Source organism: Oenanthe melanoleuca, chromosome 2 (assembly GCF_029582105.1).
Source record: "Oenanthe melanoleuca isolate GR-GAL-2019-014 chromosome 2, OMel1.0, whole genome shotgun sequence".
NCBI classification, from domain to species: Eukaryota; Metazoa; Chordata; class Aves; order Passeriformes; family Muscicapidae; genus Oenanthe; species Oenanthe melanoleuca.
This window is the reverse complement of record NC_079335.1, coordinates 63,425,908-63,445,723: the sequence shown is the minus strand read 5'-3', so window position 1 is coordinate 63,445,723 and position 19,816 is coordinate 63,425,908. Positions and strand designations below refer to the sequence as shown.

The 19,816-nt window shown below is 38.7% G+C and overlaps 1 protein-coding gene across 3 annotated transcripts in view; it reads left to right on the top strand.

Moving 5' to 3' along the window:
* The window catches only part of LOC130250434 (poly(rC)-binding protein 3-like), a 485,448-nt gene that overhangs the window by 312,343 nt on the left and 153,289 nt on the right, over window positions 1-19,816 (top strand). For 2 of the 3 annotated variants that reach the window (XM_056486132.1, XM_056486131.1), the window contains one exon: window positions 6,953-7,038. The gene's annotated coding sequence lies outside the window, so the exon portion shown is untranslated. Of the gene's footprint in view, window positions 1-6,952; window positions 7,039-15,580; window positions 15,747-19,816 lie in introns of those variants that run through there. The other variant, XM_056486130.1, reaches the window with a different exon arrangement.

Sequence of the window (19,816 nt, the reverse complement as noted above, 5' to 3'; positions counted from 1 at the left end):
CACCATGTGAATGATTTCAAGGATGTCACTGAATGAGATTCTTTTATTGAGCTAGACCATTATTTCAATATATAAATGAAATGGGACTGTGCCCACAGATTCTTTTAACAAGATATGCATTCATCTGTTCTAGTCCTGCAATAAAAATAGCTGATTGAATTGATACTATGTTAACAGTTTTTTCTTCCTAGAATATCTATATCTCCTGTACAGTGAGTTTTCTGTGCAAATTATAAGTCTTTGTTATGGTTGTCCCATGTCATTGCTTTGTTGGAGAATGGTACTTTAATGAGTGTCAGTTTTGTGATGCTAGCAATAACTTTCAGCAATTTGTGGTGAGACTTTTATTTTCAGTTGCCTTCTGATAGCATCACCATTTCATTAGCCTTAGCTTATTCCAGAGACAGAGCAGTTTATCAGATAACGAAGGCTGGGTAAGCCTCACCTGTGTGACACGTGGCAAGTTCTGTCATTTCTCTGCCCTTACCTGTTAGCTGTGTCCTCTCTGTAAGTCAGTCTGCAGTGATGGTACCTGGGACAGCTGACATGAATTTTCCTTCTAGTTCTACCCCTTTCATTGCAGGACCTGAGGCGGTGGCTCAGCCTCTTTGTGATTGCAGGTGCTGCATCTCAAATAGAAAAGGATTTCAATGCCTACTGTGGAGAAGAATGACAGCTCTGGAAGTCTTTAATATTCCTGCTGAGCAGGAAGACACAATAAGCATGCCAAATTGAGATGGTGCATGAACTAGACAGTCTCTCAGAGATTCCCTGTTCTTAACCATTACTGATCAGTGTCTACTGCATAGAGAAGAGGCTATCTCCTAAAGAGTGTGTCAGGAAAACTACCCTTGTTCTTTGCTATCTGCACAGTTTTCCCTAAGTGTCAGCCCAAGCCTGTCAAATAAGGATATAGTACTATCCACCACACACTTTTTTGTCCATCCCTTCCAAGGCAATGCTTACTCAGCTGTGGAATGTTCCTCACACACATCTCTGTGTTGCACGTGTCCTTATGAAACTAAGCTGAGGCAATTAGAAAAGTTTAAGTATTGCTTCCATGGAAATCCTCAATAGAAAACCAGCTTGCTCCTGGATAAGGTAGCATAGTGTCTGCTGCCTCTAGAAGAAGAGCACATCAGAAGGAGGTGGGAGATTTCTCTAGCACAGCAGCCACAAGAAATCTCAGTGCATTATGGACAGTTGGGACCAACTGAACAACCAGTATCAAATTAAGGAGGAGACAGCAGGGAGGATTTGGAATCTTTTGCTCTCTTATCATAGATACTGTGATATTGCCTATCTCTCTAAATGAAATAACAATAGGGAAGCCTCAGGGCAGATTGTCTGCTTCCCCTCTCTTGGGGAGCATGCCTTGTTTTGCTCAGCATATTAGAGGTGGCAGATCCATTGTAATGCAATGTCAAAGGCCTTTGGGACTTAAAAAATGTTGTGTGTGTGGTATTGGAAGGGCAAAGAAAAAGCATTGACCCTACCAGATGTGATCTTTTCAGGTGGTGTGTATGCACTTGAGTTGACCAAGCTTAAAGGAAATGAAATCATTCAGATGATTGTCTGAACTTAGAGCAAATACAATTATTTTCATTGATTGCCTCCGTAGATTCAATCAAAACTTCTTGAGGAACCTTTGCATTACAGATTACATGGTGGACCCAATAAACTTGTTTTCTTAAAATCTGATTCACTTCTGCTTTAACATTTGACTGAAATGTTTATTAGATCCAAACAGCTATTTGAGAAATACTTACCTGTGTGATGAAACACATTGCCATGCTGGTTGTTTTGTACTCACACACAAACAACAAATCCAGGTGCAAACTAGCATGGCCATTTTTTCTGTTAGTTATTCAGTTATTTCTTAGTCCCTTGTGTCTTGCTGAAAGTTGTTTTCATCTGTTCAGCAAGTAGAAACATTCTGCTTACTATGCAGTGGCCATTCATGAGCAGTGTCATTCTTCCTCCACCACAAGGCACATAAGGCAGAAGTAGAAAATATTGTTAACAATGCATAGCCAATAGAAAACAGCTGACAAACCACCCACATGTTAAAAGTGCCTTGTCCAAACAATTCAATGCATAATTAACAAAAGTGTCTGCAGAAATCAGCCCATTAACAATTTCCCAGTGGAAAATAGGGCTCGATAATGCATTTTCAGACTATCTACACTGGATGTAGTAGGACAGTAGGGTTGCATTCTCATGCTCCCAGAGAACAGAAACAATATTTGTCTAGTTTAAATTAACTGAAGGTATGGAATTGGTGAGTATAATGGAGGTACAACAAACCCAGTCAGGACATTTTCACTGAAAAACAAGTTGCATAAGTTGCCTGCTCCAAGGATCCAGTGGGTTGATCTTGGCCAGTGCCTAGGCACCCACCTGGATGCTCTCTCAGTCCCTCTCCTCAAAAATCTCATGACTCAGAATGAATTAGATAATTTACTAATTACTGTCACAGAGAAAATAAACTCAGCTTGGGGACTTGAATACCTTGCACTTGAATACCTTGCAGACCAACACAACCCTGCTAGCTGAAACTCCAATCAACCTGAGGGGTGACCTTTTAGAGTGGACAAGTGTTGGAGTAAGCACATGCCTGCATAGGAAAATCCTTTTGATTGGACAGAATAATGATTTCATGTTAATTGAAGTAAGCTTTGAAGGAACTTATGTACTGATTTGTATGTAAACCTCATTTGTTTCCCATCAGTTTTGAACAGCTACCATTTCTCTGTATAGAGTATGAATTTCAAGAGCAGTCACTGTTCCAATGCAGGTAGTTAGAAGCAGCTTTTTCTGCAATATCTCTTGAGTCTGGTTTCCCTTTTCTGGGCAAGGCTCTTAGGAATTGTTCCAGCTAGTGTGCAAGAAAATTTTTGAGGGCAGAAAATTGTGTGTTTCACTGGTACCTTTGTACAACTTCACATCCTAGGGTAATTAAAATAAATGAAGGATTTTATTTTCAGAGTTCTTTACAAGACCATCCATAGTTTAGGAAAAAAAAAATTTAATACAATGATAATTGTAATAAACCTCTGTACAGACCCGTGATAATCTTTTAGTGTTTTGGAATTTTGAATAAATGAATAACTAAAAATGTCTACATGAGGTCAGACAGGTCTGTCTACCTAAGCCAGTATCCCACATACAACAGCAGCCAAAATACCAAGTTAGCTTAGCCTAGCATGACATATTCAGCTTTCAGGATATTTAACACTTCAGGAAGCCATGCAAGCATGTTTTGTCCTGAACAGACATTGAATAGCCACTATGAAAGTACTGGAAGAAAATTCTCCTCAGATTTCTGTTCACTTCCCAGTGCCTGGGGTCACACCAGTGGCTATGCCCCATCCCTCCTCCCACCTCCTGGTTTTCAATGTAAAACAACATGGGTAGGTAGCAGAGGGGAATAGTGGTAGCAGCCAAGGTTAGTGATCTGGGCAATTAAGAATTGTGGGGCCAGACATGCCTCACAACTTAGTTGCCACCTACACAACCAGAGATTTAGTCAGCCAAAGTCAGTCACAACATTTCCATCATAGTCTTCTAAAAGTCTTTCCTAACCACGGTCCTTTCATCTCATCAGAAGCATTGGCCATCCCATGGTGGAAGTCACAAGCCCTCCACTTGTAGCATAAGAATCTCAGGGCAAAGTCTTTATCTGATCTGCATCAGATAAACAGAAGATTGACAAAGAGTTCAAACAACCTCGCTTATTTACTAAAATAATGGTTTTTTATCACCATAATAAACAGAAAGTGACTATTCCATATGCCCTATGTCTATGTGTTTGTCTGGGAAAGTCTCAATGCCTCCCATCATGAGAAATAGTTAAGATGAAGACCACTAACTACACAAGAAAGACCATTTCCTTCTTTTTTGAGGGGAGAAAATTCAATAGCATTTGATAAAATGAGAGTTTTATTTACCAATCCCTTTAGTCTTCAGTAGCAGTTGGATGCTTGGATGCCAGACCTGAGGATCCTCAGAAAATTCTAGCCTAAAGCCTGCCTGCCTGAGTAGGCTGCACTATTTGAACTTAAAATGGTACATAAGTCCCTCTGTAGATATGTTTCTAGAAGTCTAAATCACATATTTGCACTAATGCTCTCTAACATCTCTGCATGTTGCAAGGGATGACTAAGAATTCAGAAAAAGTGCAAAATTAATGAGAAAAATTGCACCAGCTGTATTTAGACCAGACCAAAGGACAACCTCCCTTGATATCACCCTACAGCACTGTTATGTTTCTTAACCTGAAGGTTTATTCCATGCAGCTCTGGGCAAAACACAGACTAGTACTAGTCAATGTTTCTTTCACCACTGCAGTAACTTGCTTTTTGAAGCCCACACATGTTTGCGGCTTCCCACCACATCCTGTGGCAATGAGTTCCACCCTTTAATTATGATCCTTGTGGAAAGCATCCTTTCTTGGGTTTCATGTTTTAAATTTGCTAACTGCTCATTTTATTGTGACTACTTCCTTTGCTATGAATTAAAGTGAAAACCATTCTTTATTCACTTTCTCAGTACTATTCAAGACTGTCCTGGGGCTCTGTCACAGCCCTTTTCCTTATTTGTCCCTCTTCCATCTGAAAATCCTAAAGCCTTTATTTTTTTTCTTTCCTAGTACAGAAACCATTAAATACCCTTGATCATCCTGTCACCCTTTTCTTTATCCTTCTATAGCCATCCTGCCATTTTTGAGGTGAGATGACTGGAACTGTATTCAATATTCAAAATGCTAGGTGGGCAATGGATTTCTTTGGCAGCATTATCGTGTTTCCTCTGCTGTTTTCTGTTATATTCCTAGTATTTCCTAATATACTGCTTTATTATTTTTTTGACAGTTGATGAGGATTTAGGTGACATTTTCATAAGGCTGTCTCCAGGCTCTCTTTCCCAACTAGTAGTTAATTTCACTGTGTGTTTATAGATTTCCCAGGGTGCAGGTGGATAGCTCAGTCATTTAGCCTTGAAAACACAGCTAAATTGCAAGAGGGGTTGGGCTGTGAATAGGAGACTGTTGATAGAATTTTATACTTGCTCAGTTCTACTGGAAACTTTTATTATTCTAGGTTTTGTTATACCAGAGGTTTCTTTCGTGCATGTGATGCAGTGTGAATGTTTGCCACGGATCTCATCTTTTTAGTGGGTTATTGGTTATTTTAACATGAAAACATTAATTCTAACAGGAAACTAATTCCAGAAAGAGTTCATTTTGATGAGTTTTAGAGAGGGTTTTGCTAATTTTGCCACTATAAGGCATATCCTGACCAAAACTAAGGGAATCCAAACAAATGCATAATCCTCTGCAGTACTGACTCAATGAAAATTTTACCCCATAGCCTTCAATATCAGGTAGAGATGCATAACACTTCAATCTTTTTCATAGCTGAAATGTACTATTAGTATCATAATAATTGCTAAAATGGAGTTCTGGAGCTTAATGAAATTGGAATTGAATAAATCACTTCAGGACTGTAAAAACCTCACTGTGAAAGTTTAAATAGTTGTTTCTAAAATAGTGCTGACAGAATAAATATACTGCTGCAAGCTGATCAGTTTCATCTCTGACTTTTAAAAAATTGCTATGTTATATATTTCAATGATGGCTGTCAAAAATTCCTTAATGGGCCAAAGACACCTCAGTATCATATCACAAGTAGATATCTTTTTTAAATTAGGTTTTCAGCTGTCTCCTTTCATGGAATGAGAGTCACTTGACTTTGTCCTTGTTACAATAAGTTTCTGTTTTCAAATTTGTGGCTGCACTACAGTACAGAAGGTAGAGATCTATGAAGTTTTCCTGTTAATGCAGTTTTCTCTGAGCAACATTTCTGCTCCCTACTAATTCTGTTTATTCCTGTGTGTTATAGGCAGAGTTTTATTAGTATGGATTTATATCTTCATTCCAGTCTAAATCCTGGGGATCTTGGAAAGATTGACAATGGAAACATTAATTCACAGCCTTGGAGGGCTGACTTTGGCCAGCAGCCAGGCACCCATCCATCTAATCTTTCACTTCTTCTTCTCAGCAGAACACGGGAGAGAATATGATAGAAAATCTTACAGATTGGAATAAAGACAAGAAGATAATTCACTGATTGCCATCATAGGCAAAAAAAAACCAAACCCAGACACCACTTGGGGAAAATTAATTTAATTTTTTGCCAATTAAAAATAGCATAGGAAAGTGAGAAAGACAACACTAAACACACTTTCCCTCCAACACTTTTTTTTTAATAGGGTCAATTCCACTCCTTAATTCCCAACTCCCCTAACCCCTTCCACCACAGCCTGCATAGATGGAAGCACTTGTCCCAGTCTTTCAGTTTCATTTTGATTTGGAGAGTTAAGAAGTCTTCTCAATACAGTCAACTCCCCTGTTGTCTGTTAAGGACAATTGGAAATTACAAAGCTAGACTTTAATCTAGAATAATGTTTGAGAACAAAGAGATAGTCTCAGCTATTGGACCACAAATTAAGAGGCCAAATACATTAACTAGTCCAAAAAATAGCAAATAGTCATTTGTTTGCAAGACATTTAGGGACATGAGTTTCTGTGCTTGTTTTGCAAAGTCATTTATTCCAGTATATTGTTTTTTTTTAAACAAGAAAGGAGTCAGATTTCTTTCATTTCCACTGTTCTCTATCCACTGTAAGAGCTTGGAAATGCAAGTAAGCAGGATAATAAGTTATATAATTACTCTTCTCATTATTCTGACACCTTTGCACTCCAGGAAGTTTGATCTGAGCAGTTCAACTTCTGGAAGTCCATAAAATCCCTACAAATCCAGTGGGGAAATAAAACCATATTTTATGAATTAATAACCTCATAAAATGGAAAAGCAAGCTATCTTGGACAAGTTTTGATTAAGTATTTGATAGGTGACAAAATTACTAAACGCTTGATTCTTTTCCTTTTCAGAGCATACTCAACATTTTTAGATATCTCAAGACTCCAAAAGGTGACCACCAACAGCAGGTTTTTAAATATTACTGCTCTTCTGATAAGTAAGTTTTTCATTCTCAGATTTATTTTTTTCTCTCTGGTATTCCTGACTTGTATTTAATTCTTGTATTTATTATATGGACTATCCCATTTATTTTCTGGGCCAAGTAAACATGAGAGCAAATTGAATAGTATGGAATTGCTCTTAAATTTCCCAGCTAGAATGAAACCTATCAATATTACAGACAGACCTGAGATAAAGCACTGACTCATCCAATTATCCCAACTTGTAGAGCCAATGGAACCGCCCTTATATCTCTGGATGTTTTGGGAAACCTTTTTCCTGGTAAAATATTTTTTGGATGGAAAAATTAAGTTATTTAAACATTTGTATGTTCTTGCTGGACTTAGGGAAAGGAAGCTAGAAGAATTTGGAAACTGCTGGAAGTAATATTGTCTGAGGATAGCCTCTACAGTTAGAGGAAAGAGTGTTAGAAGAACTGGTAAGGACTGGGAAAAGTGGAGAGCAAAAAAAAATTGCACTGGAATGAGGAGGAGGAGGATCCTTACCAAGAGGAATAGAAAAAAAAGTTCCTTTCTGTCCAGGACTTCTTGAGGGAGAGCTTCAGAACTTATTAAAATTTTAGTTTTCCTGTGCATAAAGTTTAACTTTCATAAGATACTGCATTTTAAAATACAAAGTCATTCTAAACAATGAAGTTCACTTATCATAACTTCTTAAGTGAGAGATCTTGTATATCCAGAGACTGCTGCTCCAAAAATATCAATGGACATTCTTATAACACTACTAAATTTCATCTTTCTTGCTTTCTATTTCCGTAAAATTACAGTAAAAACTATGTTATTTGCTACTTCTTGGAATATATTTCACATATTTCACTTCATTGTATCCAGTAGATTTTATGAAATGCAGTGCCTGGTTACAGGTTGGTTCAATTTTGACAATCATGTTTTGTTACTCTGTGGATGATTGGTATTGAAATTTTAGGACTTTCTTCTTTTTTTGCCACTGCATATTTCTGAGATAAAGAAGAGACTACCTTGAATTTAGTTCATACAGTATCAAGTATTTTATGACCTTGTATATCATAATTAAGCATGTTTAGCTACCAGCAGTGTCCAAAGCAGAAGTCTTCTGATGTATCACTTATAAATGAAGAAAAAGTGACACAAAGAACATGCTCTATCTAACAACTGCCCATGGGAATAAAAATATTTGGATTTATGTTTATAAAAACAGCTTCCTTCTTTCTTATTGCTTGTTTGGTGCTTTTCAGGCATTTTAGCTATAAGCACCCAGCCAAACTTTTGAGTCTTATTTGGGGTCTGAAAGGATGTCAGGGTCATGGCTTCTATTTCTCTCCTCCCAGGAAGCAGAAGTACTGAATATATCACATATTACTAAGAGATCCACCTGTATTTGTGCATGCTTCACTTTCCTACTTGGGCCATAACATGTCAGAGACATGGATAACAATAAAAGCTTCCTTATCTACTCAAGTGACCATTTGGTTGTATTTTGCTATGAGGACAGACAGGCTAGAGCCAGCAGCTTCCCATTCTTCTTGGATTTGTCTGTGAGATGCAGTTTTGAAGTTCTGTCATGTCTACCATGAAAAGCAGACCCTAAGGAAGAGGAGGCTGTTTGACACAATGAATCCAAGCTTAAATAACTGAATTACTGAATCTCTGTGGCATTAAGCATGTCAGGAGTGTGCACGAAACTGATTTATCGGTTCATCAACCCAGGAAATAAATAATAAATTGTGAATCAATCTGAATTGAGAAAACAGAGGGTTTAATTTTGAGATGAAGCAGGGCTGGCAAGTTTCAAGGAAGAGGCTTCATTTCTGCTTAGACAAATTAATTTATTTTCATTAACAACATTGTGTTTTGAGGAAATGCTACAAAAGCAAAGGAGAAGGATAGGCATATACCCACAGGTGAAGTCATGGTGGTTGTATCTCCTTTAATTTTGTAGTACAACATTATAATAGTCACAGTGTAAATCCCCCTCTTCTACTAAATAATATTGGAACACAAATCCCTCACCTCTGATCACAGTACCTATCAGCTTCCTTAGTGCTACGGTATCCCCAGCAAAGTATTTATTGGTATTTATTATTTATTTATTCAAATTATTCAGTGTTCTCATGGAACATCATCCCTACACAATGTCAGTGAAGCACATGCTAAGTGAAAATATCATAGACAATACTAGAAAAGAAGAGTCATAACTGAGTGAGGGTTTTTGCCAAAGATGCCAGCAATGTTCACAATTAGATGTTTTCAGTGTTTTGCAGACAACCTGGAAGCTGACAGAATATTCTTGTCAATGACATTTGCCAATGATACCAACAGTCCAGACCACTTGCTCTATCAAGCAACCTGGGTTGCTTGGTAACCTCAGCCCATCTGTGTATAGCAACATACTGAATTTAGGGATAAAGAGTACTAGCTTCATCGACAGAAAGAGGAATTGTGTCCTAAGGGGCCTTAACCTTTGAGGGAAGTATTTCAGGAATCACAGCAGATAAGCAACTTCACTGAAAAAAATGATAACAAAACAGGGCTTGCTGCTTTGGTTGTGAGTCTGACTTTGGTGAGACTGATCCAGAAGGCTGTGTACTAGGAGGTGCCTCTGCTTTAAGAAAGAGTGCTGAAAAAAACATAGAGGATCAGCAGAAATTATCACTCTGTCTTTCTTCTGTGCATTTACTTCGTAATTAATTTTCTGGAAAGGGGTTTGTTCCCCTCAGTTGGTATTATTAAAGTATTCTGGCTTTCTGCCAAAGTACATATGGTGGTTGACCTCACTAGCTTGATAATCTAGACTGGGAGGTACAGTATTACCCAAAACCAAAAGTGGGTAACCTCCTTTTATATCATCTTCTCCCTGCTTACTGTACTCTTGACTGGCAGCATAATTCCTGTAGTCAAAATAATGATGGGAGAAAAGTCTTTGATCACTATAATCAGTCCTGTTCCACTGCTGTGAGAATATCATACACCAGATTATTTTGACTGCCACTTTGTTTACATTAGTACTTATATTAGTAAAAGTGGACCTATATTGAGTAGCATTAGAGAATTGCATATAAGTTCCTAATATATTTATTTAGATTCTTGATATTTGCTTTTTGTTTTCTTAGAAACCAATGAATGACATTTCACATGTTTATGTTTACTTATTTATTACATATATTAAGGTGATTTGTTAGTCAAATTAGCCATTCTTTGTACTGAGTAAACAGATCAGTGTGTTTCTTTCTGTGCCCTGCAAGATTTTAAAGTTAGCAGATTTCAGTCTCTGCCATGGAGCTTTTCTTTACAGTAGAAAGTAAGGTTTTCTGCCTTTTATCAGCTCTCAAGAGATAGCACTGCATGAACTAGATATTGCATAAAGCAACCTGAATAAAGTGAAGAAACTACCTCCTCTGAACATGCAGACAAAGCTACAGATATCAAACCTGGACTAAGCACTTCTGTCAGAGGTTGTTTTCTCCAGTCACTTAAACTCTCCCGGCTCAGTGGTTTGATGGTCAGCAAATATTTAGCAACATACAAAAAATACTTGAACTCTGCATGTTATTTAACATAAATCCAGATATTCAATTTAAGAAGTTTGGCAGTACATCATTAAAAATTCATTTTTTACTTTAAATTATCTTGTTTAAAATGAAAGGCTAATTTAAAATAAAAATATATATTTAAATTGAAAAAATGCACCTATTAAAAAAAGTAAAAACAACAGTTTCAGCAAAATCCATTTTTTATTAAAAATTTTGCATGACTTCCTATGCAGGCTGCCTGCAGGACAATAGAAAATGAAGCAAGCAGCTCTGCTTTGCATGGCTATTTGGAAACCCTTGAGGTATTAAGGAAGTGAAAGAGTGGCTTGCCTAAGGCAACAACTGTGTAAAATTTAGATGTTGATTTGTTTATATAATAAGCATAACAAAAAGGCAAAATACTAAATTAATTCTTTTAGTGAAAATAAATAGAATTATTACCATAAAGAAAAACAATATTATTTCTTATTTGGGGAATTTCAGAACCAGTTTAAATGGACAGTGAGATATAAAGGTAACATATTTTTTGTTTCAGCTTCTAAAGACAAGATAGCATCTCCACAATTATATTTGAGTTCTGTTTGGTAGTTATACAATGTGAAGAAAAAAGAAGCTAAATGTGTATTTCATCCTTCTTTTTCCTAGAAATGCACCTTGAGTCTTAGGCACTACTCCAGTTCCCTAATGTAAAATTCTGTTCAAATGACTGTTATGGATTTGCTTTCAGATATTTTTTCTCAGATTTCTAGCAGAATTTCTGCAGTAGAAGCCAAATGGTACCGAATTCTTTGTTGTAGAAAAAGGCACAGGAAAATTCAGATGAGTGCAGAAAGACTATAAATAAAAAACATTAGCCTCTGACCCAACAATTGTCCAGAAACAAGTGCAATTATGTAGACAAATGGTGCTGATCACAATCTCCTTTCCCCACAGTGTGGCAATTGCTCAGCACAGAGCCATGCTGAATAGATAGATGTGCTTTTGACACCAGCAGGATGGAATATGCCTGCCCATAGTGAGATAGAGCAGTCATTGACTGGGCTGACAGCTATAACAAATAAAGATCTTGGCTCAACGGGAGATGTAGAGCACCTGTGACACTTGTCTTTGCTAATTCAGATTTTTGCAATTGAATGCAAGAATGAATATGAAGGGTCACCTGGTTGGAGGGGGTGAGTGGGCAGCAGAAGGCACATTCGAATGAAGAAATGAGTTTTAGGGAGCCTCTAATCAGTCAAGAAATGCCAATGGCACCAGACACTAAAAAAAGCAAGAATTCAGATTTCAAATTGCATTCAGGGATTACCTGTTCCCTCAAGATTTTGTGCTGGAGCCAGCTGATGCTGATCCCCCAGGCAGCACCTGCACTCCCTGCAGCAGAGGAAGCTCTTTGCAGCCCTCCCTTCCTCCCCAGAAATGTGTCTGTGGCCCAAGCCTGATTCTGATCCCTCAAGGGGACCCTTTGAGGATACCCTTGTGAAATCCCCACTTTGAGGGGACATTCTGCAGGGGTGCTGGTGGCAACAGGAGGAGTTAATGGGCAGGTCCTGCTGGGGTATTGGGTGCCATAGTCACTCATGGATTCTCATTCCTCAGAAATCTCATGGACACAGGTCTGTATAACATTTGGCATCTGATGGAAGGTGCTAAGTTTAGTCATGCCATTGTCTCACACTCTTCCAGCTAACACAGAGGAGGGAGGAGAACTTTTAGGTCAAGACCTTGAGGGATTCTGGTCCTCTTAAGGGCTGAGTGAGCCTTTCAACATGTCTAGTTTCTTTATGTTGCTGACCAAAAGCAGCTGCTCTCCAGAAAGAGGAGCTGTGGCTCAGTGCCTGAACACAGGCAGGATCACTGTGAGCTTCAGCCCTCATTCCTGTAAGGGAAGAGTGGTCTCAGCTCCTCACAGTGAACCTTCCAGGTTTGCTGCCATGGGCACAAGCCACGGGTGCCCCAGCAGCAGCCCTTCCAGAGCACAGCATTCCGGGCTGAAAGGGTCTGCAGGGGCAGTGTGCCTGCTCCAGCCCTCTGGCTGGAGAGCAGCGCTGCAGCACTCAACGGTAAAAATAGAAAAAATCCATGAGCTGGGATCCCTGGGGCCATGGAGTATGTCTGTGACACCCTGCCCACTGCAGCTCCTCCTGGGGCTCTGGCAAAGGGCTGCAAACTCCTGACCAAAGAATTTGGGGCAGAGAGTGAGTGTTTAGCGTCTTTCTAAGCAGGACTGCCACTTTCAAAGTATGATTCCCTTATTCTGATAGGACAGAGCAGGTTCAGTTCAGCTTAAGAACAGTTTGGCTGAATGCAGTCCTGTGTAGTATTTTTGTATTGTAGTAGCAATAACCAGTTAAAAGATAACACTTATTAGGCAGATACAGACACATCATTTGCCTGTCTTGTCACGGTAGAAATGAGCAAAAGGCCAGAAATACAGCTCATTAGGAAGGAACTAAGCCATATAATTATCCTAAGAAAATTGTCTTTGTAATTTTTTTTCTTTCTTTCTCTTTTTTTTTTTTTTTTTTCCTTACTTTTCCCTAATGTTCTTACTATTCACCAAGATTTATGTATTGAATGGAAGACCAGAGCATCTGTCTTCTGCCCTATCAACTTCATCAGGCTTGGGGAGTAGAGGGGGGGAAAAGGAAAAAAAATATGTGAGTGTAATAGTATGAGTTATTTTATGCTGCCATATGGAGTTCAATTGGTTTAAAAAAACCAAAACAAAACAGGAGATCTCCATTTCAATGCTATTTGTTTTATAATAGAAACTTTCCTTTTCTTCATCCTTCTACTTCCAGAAGGGTCTTATTCAGTATATTCAATCCTAGCTGAAAAGCCACTGCTGTCCTACAACAACTTCCCTCCCATTCATGTCACTCCTGGGTGCTGTGAATAGGGCTCTGTTTCTCTGAGGCTGAGATCCATCAGTGGGAAGGTGCACTGGGAGCAGCTGAGTATTGCTCTCCACTCCTGGAGGTCAAGTGTGTCACCCCTGGGTGCTGCAGGAATTGTGGGAGGAGAGGGATGGGCAACCCCACCAGTCCTACTGGCTCTGACCCTACAGCACTCAGCATCCTGACCACCCTTCCACTGCACTGTGCCATTAATTTAAATTAATTCAGTCTCTTTGATTAATTGCTCCCTAGATAGGTAATTTTTAGCTTTATATTAAATATCTTAGTCTAGGCATTTAACATTTGTATATGTATACACATTTTTCTTTGTGTAATCCTGACTTTGACAAGGCATTGATGAAGTAACACATCTTGCAACATGAAGCAGTCAAAGGGCTGCCCATTGCAATCGAATTCTGACATTTCTAATCACAGTAGTTACATTTCATTTCAGTTTTGTCTTATGGTATTCAGTAGGAGTTCTTATGGAGTGAAACTCAAGCCAATGTCAATAATGCTCTGGGCTTTTTTCTGTGATACTGGGAGAGGACATGCAGGAAGACTGTTGGGGTTCCAGCTTGTGCTGTGAAGAAATAAGACACTAATTAACCAGTATGAAATGGAGACAGGACTCTACTTGGTGATTTCATTGGTTTGGATCAAAAACTTTTGGCTGCACTAGGTGGTTTGAGTCAGAGTAGAACAAAGAGCAGCAAGCCCAACCAGAGGAGGATTTGAGCACAGTCTCAGACCCCCTGGCAGACACATTTATGGAGAGATGGTCTGTACTGCAAGAAATGGCTGTGAGGACATAAAGGGACTTTTTCCTGCTTGCATTTTCATACTTCCTAAATTAAATTGTGCCTATGTGCCTTTACAAGCATCTCCCTCTCTCTTTACTTGCTTATAAAAACTCAGTCTAGCTCCAAGTTCTTGCTATTAATAGGAAACAGTAACAATAGTTGAAGAAAAGAAACAAGAAAGGCTTATTACCTGCAGGTAAAAGCTCAGAGGGAATAGGATATAAACAGCACAGAAGAAATCTTTAGAGAGTCTACCTGCAAGTGCTCAGTATGCTTTTACTCAGTGTCTGCAAAAGGAGATTTGGGGCAAAGCTGAAAACACTCAAGAGACGGAGCAGAGGGTGCACGTGTAACATCAGGGAACTCCTGTCAAAATTAGGAGAGTTTCTGTGGAAAAAAGGTATAAGAATAAATACTGTTTTGCAAAACAGCTACATCAGTTTAATTGTAACCTTTCAAAACATCTAACCTCAAACAGACAAAGAGCCTCAGGTTTCAGACTGACGATTTGAAAGTATGATAAGGTTGCAAACAATCTGTTAATTTTGGCTTAACTGTAGTCTTTTTTATCCTTAATTATTGATAATATTTTTCATGTATTGCCACAGAAAAGGACAGAGTAGAGACTCCTAAAACGTGACTATTGTAAGGCAGTGAGAGTATACATACCAAAATGACCAGAGAGGGACTAGATCAGTCCCAGCAAATTAAGAATGTGCATTCACTGTGCTTTTAATAAGGATAGAATGTTTTATAACATTACATTAATAACATTACATTTACACAATTGTTATTTCAGTCTTATGAAGCAAAGAGTGCAATCACCGAGATTTAACTTTTAAATAGTGGATTTAATTGACACTGCTTAAAGGATATTCACAGCCCTTCAATAGTTGGTATTGTATCTCCCTTTATCCTACATGATTGTTTCAATTTAAACTAGCTCCCTGCTTTGTGCATAGAAATATTGACGAAAATATGTCTTTCCTCAGCAAATGATTAGCTAAATCACCCCTTTATTTACAAGCAGCACTGTGTCCCTGTGCCCTAAATCTTGCTAATTGGAAGAGTGGGAGGGGAAGCAATTTAATTAAGTTAACTTTATTGACACACCAGAGCTGTTGTTTAATAGCACGGCTCCTTGGAGTGTAGTGCAGGTAAATTGAATGAATGCCACAGAATATCACTTCCCTACACTGCATATTTCAAACCTCTGCCAGGCAGCTTGGGATGAGCAGCCAATGAGGAAAAAGGTTTTTCCAGCCTTGCTGGTGTGGCTGGCATTTCCCGTTTTGCTCCAAACCAGGAGCCAAGTGCTCCCCATGCGTTCCTCTGAGAGGGGTAACTCTGGGACTCTGTGTTGTGCTCAGCTGCTGCATTTGGAAGGCAACTTGCTGGATAGGCTCCTCAGCCATGTATCCAAAAATGCCTTTTTATGAAGGAGGAAAGCTAGCATGTGAGTCTGAATGAAAGTGCTGTGAGTAAACTATTTAATATTAAAACCTCGGTACACTCATTCTGCATGAGAAATCAAGTCTAAAGGGATAGGAGATATTTTCTGGAGCTGTGCTTTTAATTAAATTCTTGGGGGGTGGGGAAGAAAAATTGCAAAACTTCTGTGCTTAACAGTTTTTTGATAAAAGCTGCAAAGGCTTCCACTATGTGTACTCATATACAATTGTGCCTGGTACTACTTCAGTTACTGTTTTTGTTGCTAAAATCTTTGTCCTAATGTCTTCTTGGTATATAAAATGAGTATAACTGCTCCTCTGCAGCTGACTGGAACAAACACCCTTTTCTGCACTGTTCTTCAACACTTCCCACTGAATGATAAAAGACAGTATCTCAGTCTGTTGCACCTGTACTTTCAATCACTTCTTTTAAAAGTCAAGCCAGATATGTAGCTCTGCAGTGTGACAGCAACTCCCTACAGCTTTTAACCCTTAAAGAATTTACTTTCACTAAATGTGTGTTTTGGCAGCCATTGTTTGAAGTCCATATTCCATATTTGTGCAGGAACTGAAGTTTCTATACTAATGATTGTGTCTGAAATAAAAATATTCTGAAAGCCTTATTGTGTATCTAGCAGAATAAGAAGAAAACATATTTCCATAATGCCACTCCACAGTTCCTTCCAAGTGCAACAGGCAAATTACAGTAAATCATGAGTGACTATTTTCCTGCACAAGAATGCATATTATATTTTTAGGGGAAGTTCTTTAAAGGCGTTAAAATACAAATGAACGATAAATGCCTTCATTTTAGCTTTACTTGCTAACAGTTTTAAAGGACTATTACATCAAGGTTTCTAATATTATTTATTATGTTTAATTTTTAATTTAAAATTATTTAATGTATTTGTATATTAGTATTAATATAAATTAATATCTGCTAATTGATGGTTCTGTGTGGGGCACAGAACTCATGCTTGATGCTGTTTTAGACTTCTATGTGTATATTTTTTGGCGGTAAAATCCAACTTAAGCATCTCCCACCCCTCTCCACAGCCTTTCATCTATCTCTACCCCTTTCCTTCCCATTGTGCTGGCATGGTTGGGCTGAACTCTGAACTGGGCTAGTAACCCTGGAAGATTACCCATCTCCTTTCTTTTTCTCAAAGTCCTTCATAAGGCAGAGCAATGTGCTCACCTGGTTTGTAGTGTAGCCTCCGAATCACTGCTCCAGTGCAACTGAACAAGCATCATGGGGAGTGAGCTGACTCAGGTCAGGCAGGCCAGGGAAAAAAGCCCATCAAACCATCACTGGATTTTAAGACATGCCATTTGCTTGATGCTTTAGCCTGTAAACTCTACACAGACACACTTAAGTAATAGTAATGGTGTTTTTTTCTGAACTAAATCTTTGCTGAAAACTTTTGCCAGCACAGAAACAACATTTAGGATTAGATTTAGTTTTTGAAATTTGAAGGTTTTTATGAGTTTGGAGATTTTTTAATGCCAAAAAAAAAGGCAAAAAAAGGGAAAAGCTTATGTCAGTGCACTTATACCACAGATAAGGGTTATTTGATTATCTTAGAATTGGGTACAAGAAATTTTCTATACTTAAAAGAGTTTGCCGATGTACTAGCTGGGGTTTTTTTTGTTTGTTTGTTTGTTTTTTGGTTGTTTTTTTTAAGTGCAGTGTATATCAAGTGCATAGAAGTAACATACTGTAACATTTTTCCCCCACATACTAAAAGAAGTTGTTCCTGTGGCTGGTCTTTTCCACACCTAAGGGACACTGAGGCAGAATTTTGCAGCTGCAGAGGGATGGCATCTGTGCTCCAGCTGTTCTGCCTGAAGATGCTCCTGCTTTCCTCTGTGATGCCATCCAGCAGCTGGCAGTGCTCCCCTCTGCTTTTGCTGGTGGAGTGGCTTGCATGACTGCTCCTTAGCCTCAAACCTGCTAACTCAGCCAAGCCAGTTCAGATCCACAGTTCACACTGCTTAAAATAAACTGGCTCGTTTTGCCTTGAGCATTTTAGAGAGGGTTCATGCAAACCCCTCTGCTGGCACAGCTGTGGGGCAGGGTGTGTAAAACAGGGAGAAGTAATGCTGTCAAAACAGTGATAACTTTGCTGTTCCCTAAGTCTGAATCACTTTAAACACAAGAGAAGGTGACAGAAGTGGCTGTAGCTTGGTTGTGTCCAGCAGACTTGCATTCAGACCTGATGCTGAGCATGCAGCAATAAGCAAACCCATATGCAAATATTTTTGTTCACACTGATATCTAAAGATTCATTCACAGTTTCCTCCCTTCTTAAGACCAGAGCTGTCTTATGCCTTCATTTTGAGGTTGGTTTTCTTTACTTCACATTAATTGATTGTTCATTTATTTAAGTCAGTAAAGATCAATGATGGTGTGTCGAATTGTTGCTACACAGGAGACAAAACTTTAATTCAGACTAAAAAGTCAACCAGTTAGAAACATACGAGTTAATCAGGAGGTGCTCTCAGCAGCTCATGAAGCTTAACCTGGCAGTAGATAGCTAATGCTCCATAATCCCAGCTATGAAAGGCCTAAGGTACTTGAAGAGTTCAGTTTGGTAACTTACTAGGAAATCCTGGTCATTCCTCTAGAAGAAAAATTAAGTATATGAAGAAGACAACATGGCCTGGACACCTCAGGAGGAACCCAGATGCTGAACAGGATAGATTAGTTTATTTGACCTCAGTCAGAAGCCTGTTGTTGCAATATCTAAGTGGATTGTCTGCCTTATTGTGTATTACCATGAAAGGATGACCAGTGTCAAAAGAAAATCCTTTCTCTGCTGCAAGGTGTATCATCAACAAAATTGCTGTTTAAATTCTCTACCAGTAGATGACAATAACCTTTATGAGTAGAATTAACAGAGGAAATGGGAGAAGAAATGTAGTTCCTCAGCTTGGAAGTCACATATGAGAATTAATTAAACCACTGGGTTTTGATCTTAAGTAAGGGAGGTTAAATAAAATAATTGAGAGGAACCTTGTTCTCTTGCATAAATGAAGTGCAGCATTTCAAAAACCCTGTCAACAGGAGAGAAGAAAACATCACAGATAAGAAACCTTGTTATTAAAAAATCCAGGAAGTCTGAAGGGAACTCTGTACACTGGCAGTGGAGGTATTCTGATTCAAGAAACTATTTCAAAAGCACATCCATCAAGTCAGACATGGTATTTTAAAGACTTTTATTTAAGCACAAAAGGCCAGCAATAACCAACATCATAATTTCTGCCAGAGAAGAGGAATTAAATAGTCATTTCAGCATTTAATTTTATGATCATCATTAACTGTCTTCTGCACCCAGGATATTAGATATCCCTTAGCTGTCTTCTGCACCCACAGACTCAATTAGGCTGGAAAAGACCTCTGAGATCATGGAGTTCAATCTTTGACTGAATACCACCACGTCAACTAGGCCAATGCAATGAGATCTGCATCCAGTCTTTCCTTAAATACTTCCAGGGACACTGACTCCACCACCTCCCTAGGCAGTACATTCCATGCTTTAATCACCCTCCTTGTGAAGAAAGGTTAATTGGACATGAAGAGGGCTGCTGGGCTGTTCTTAAAACCTATCCTATTCCTTGGCCTTGAGGAGAGGCTGAGGGAATGAGTTGGGGGAAGAAAGTCATATTCAGATGGCCTAATTTCCATGTAAATTCCTATGCCTGATGTTAGCTTGAGTTTTAAAGTCAATTAAGAGGAAAGAATTAGATGCAGAAACTAGTATTCTTATATAGGCCCTGTGACAATGGCGGATAGCTGGTACATAAAGAATAATATCTAAGTGCAAGTAATCCTCACTCAGTCACCTTCCTCTTGGACTAGTTTATTTATGGAAGACAGGGGAAATGTAGGAATATCAGTGGTGCTACTTTAGCATAGCAAATTCACAGCTTTATTTGTGTTCTAGATTACCAGTCACAGACTGGCCTGGTGCTCTGACTGAAAACACAAAGTATTTTGTTAATCTCTGTGTGCTAATAGATTTTCTGTGTTGCAGAATAAGAATACAATCTTGAATAATTCTGCTCTTGTGATGTGTATAATTTCTGCTCTGAG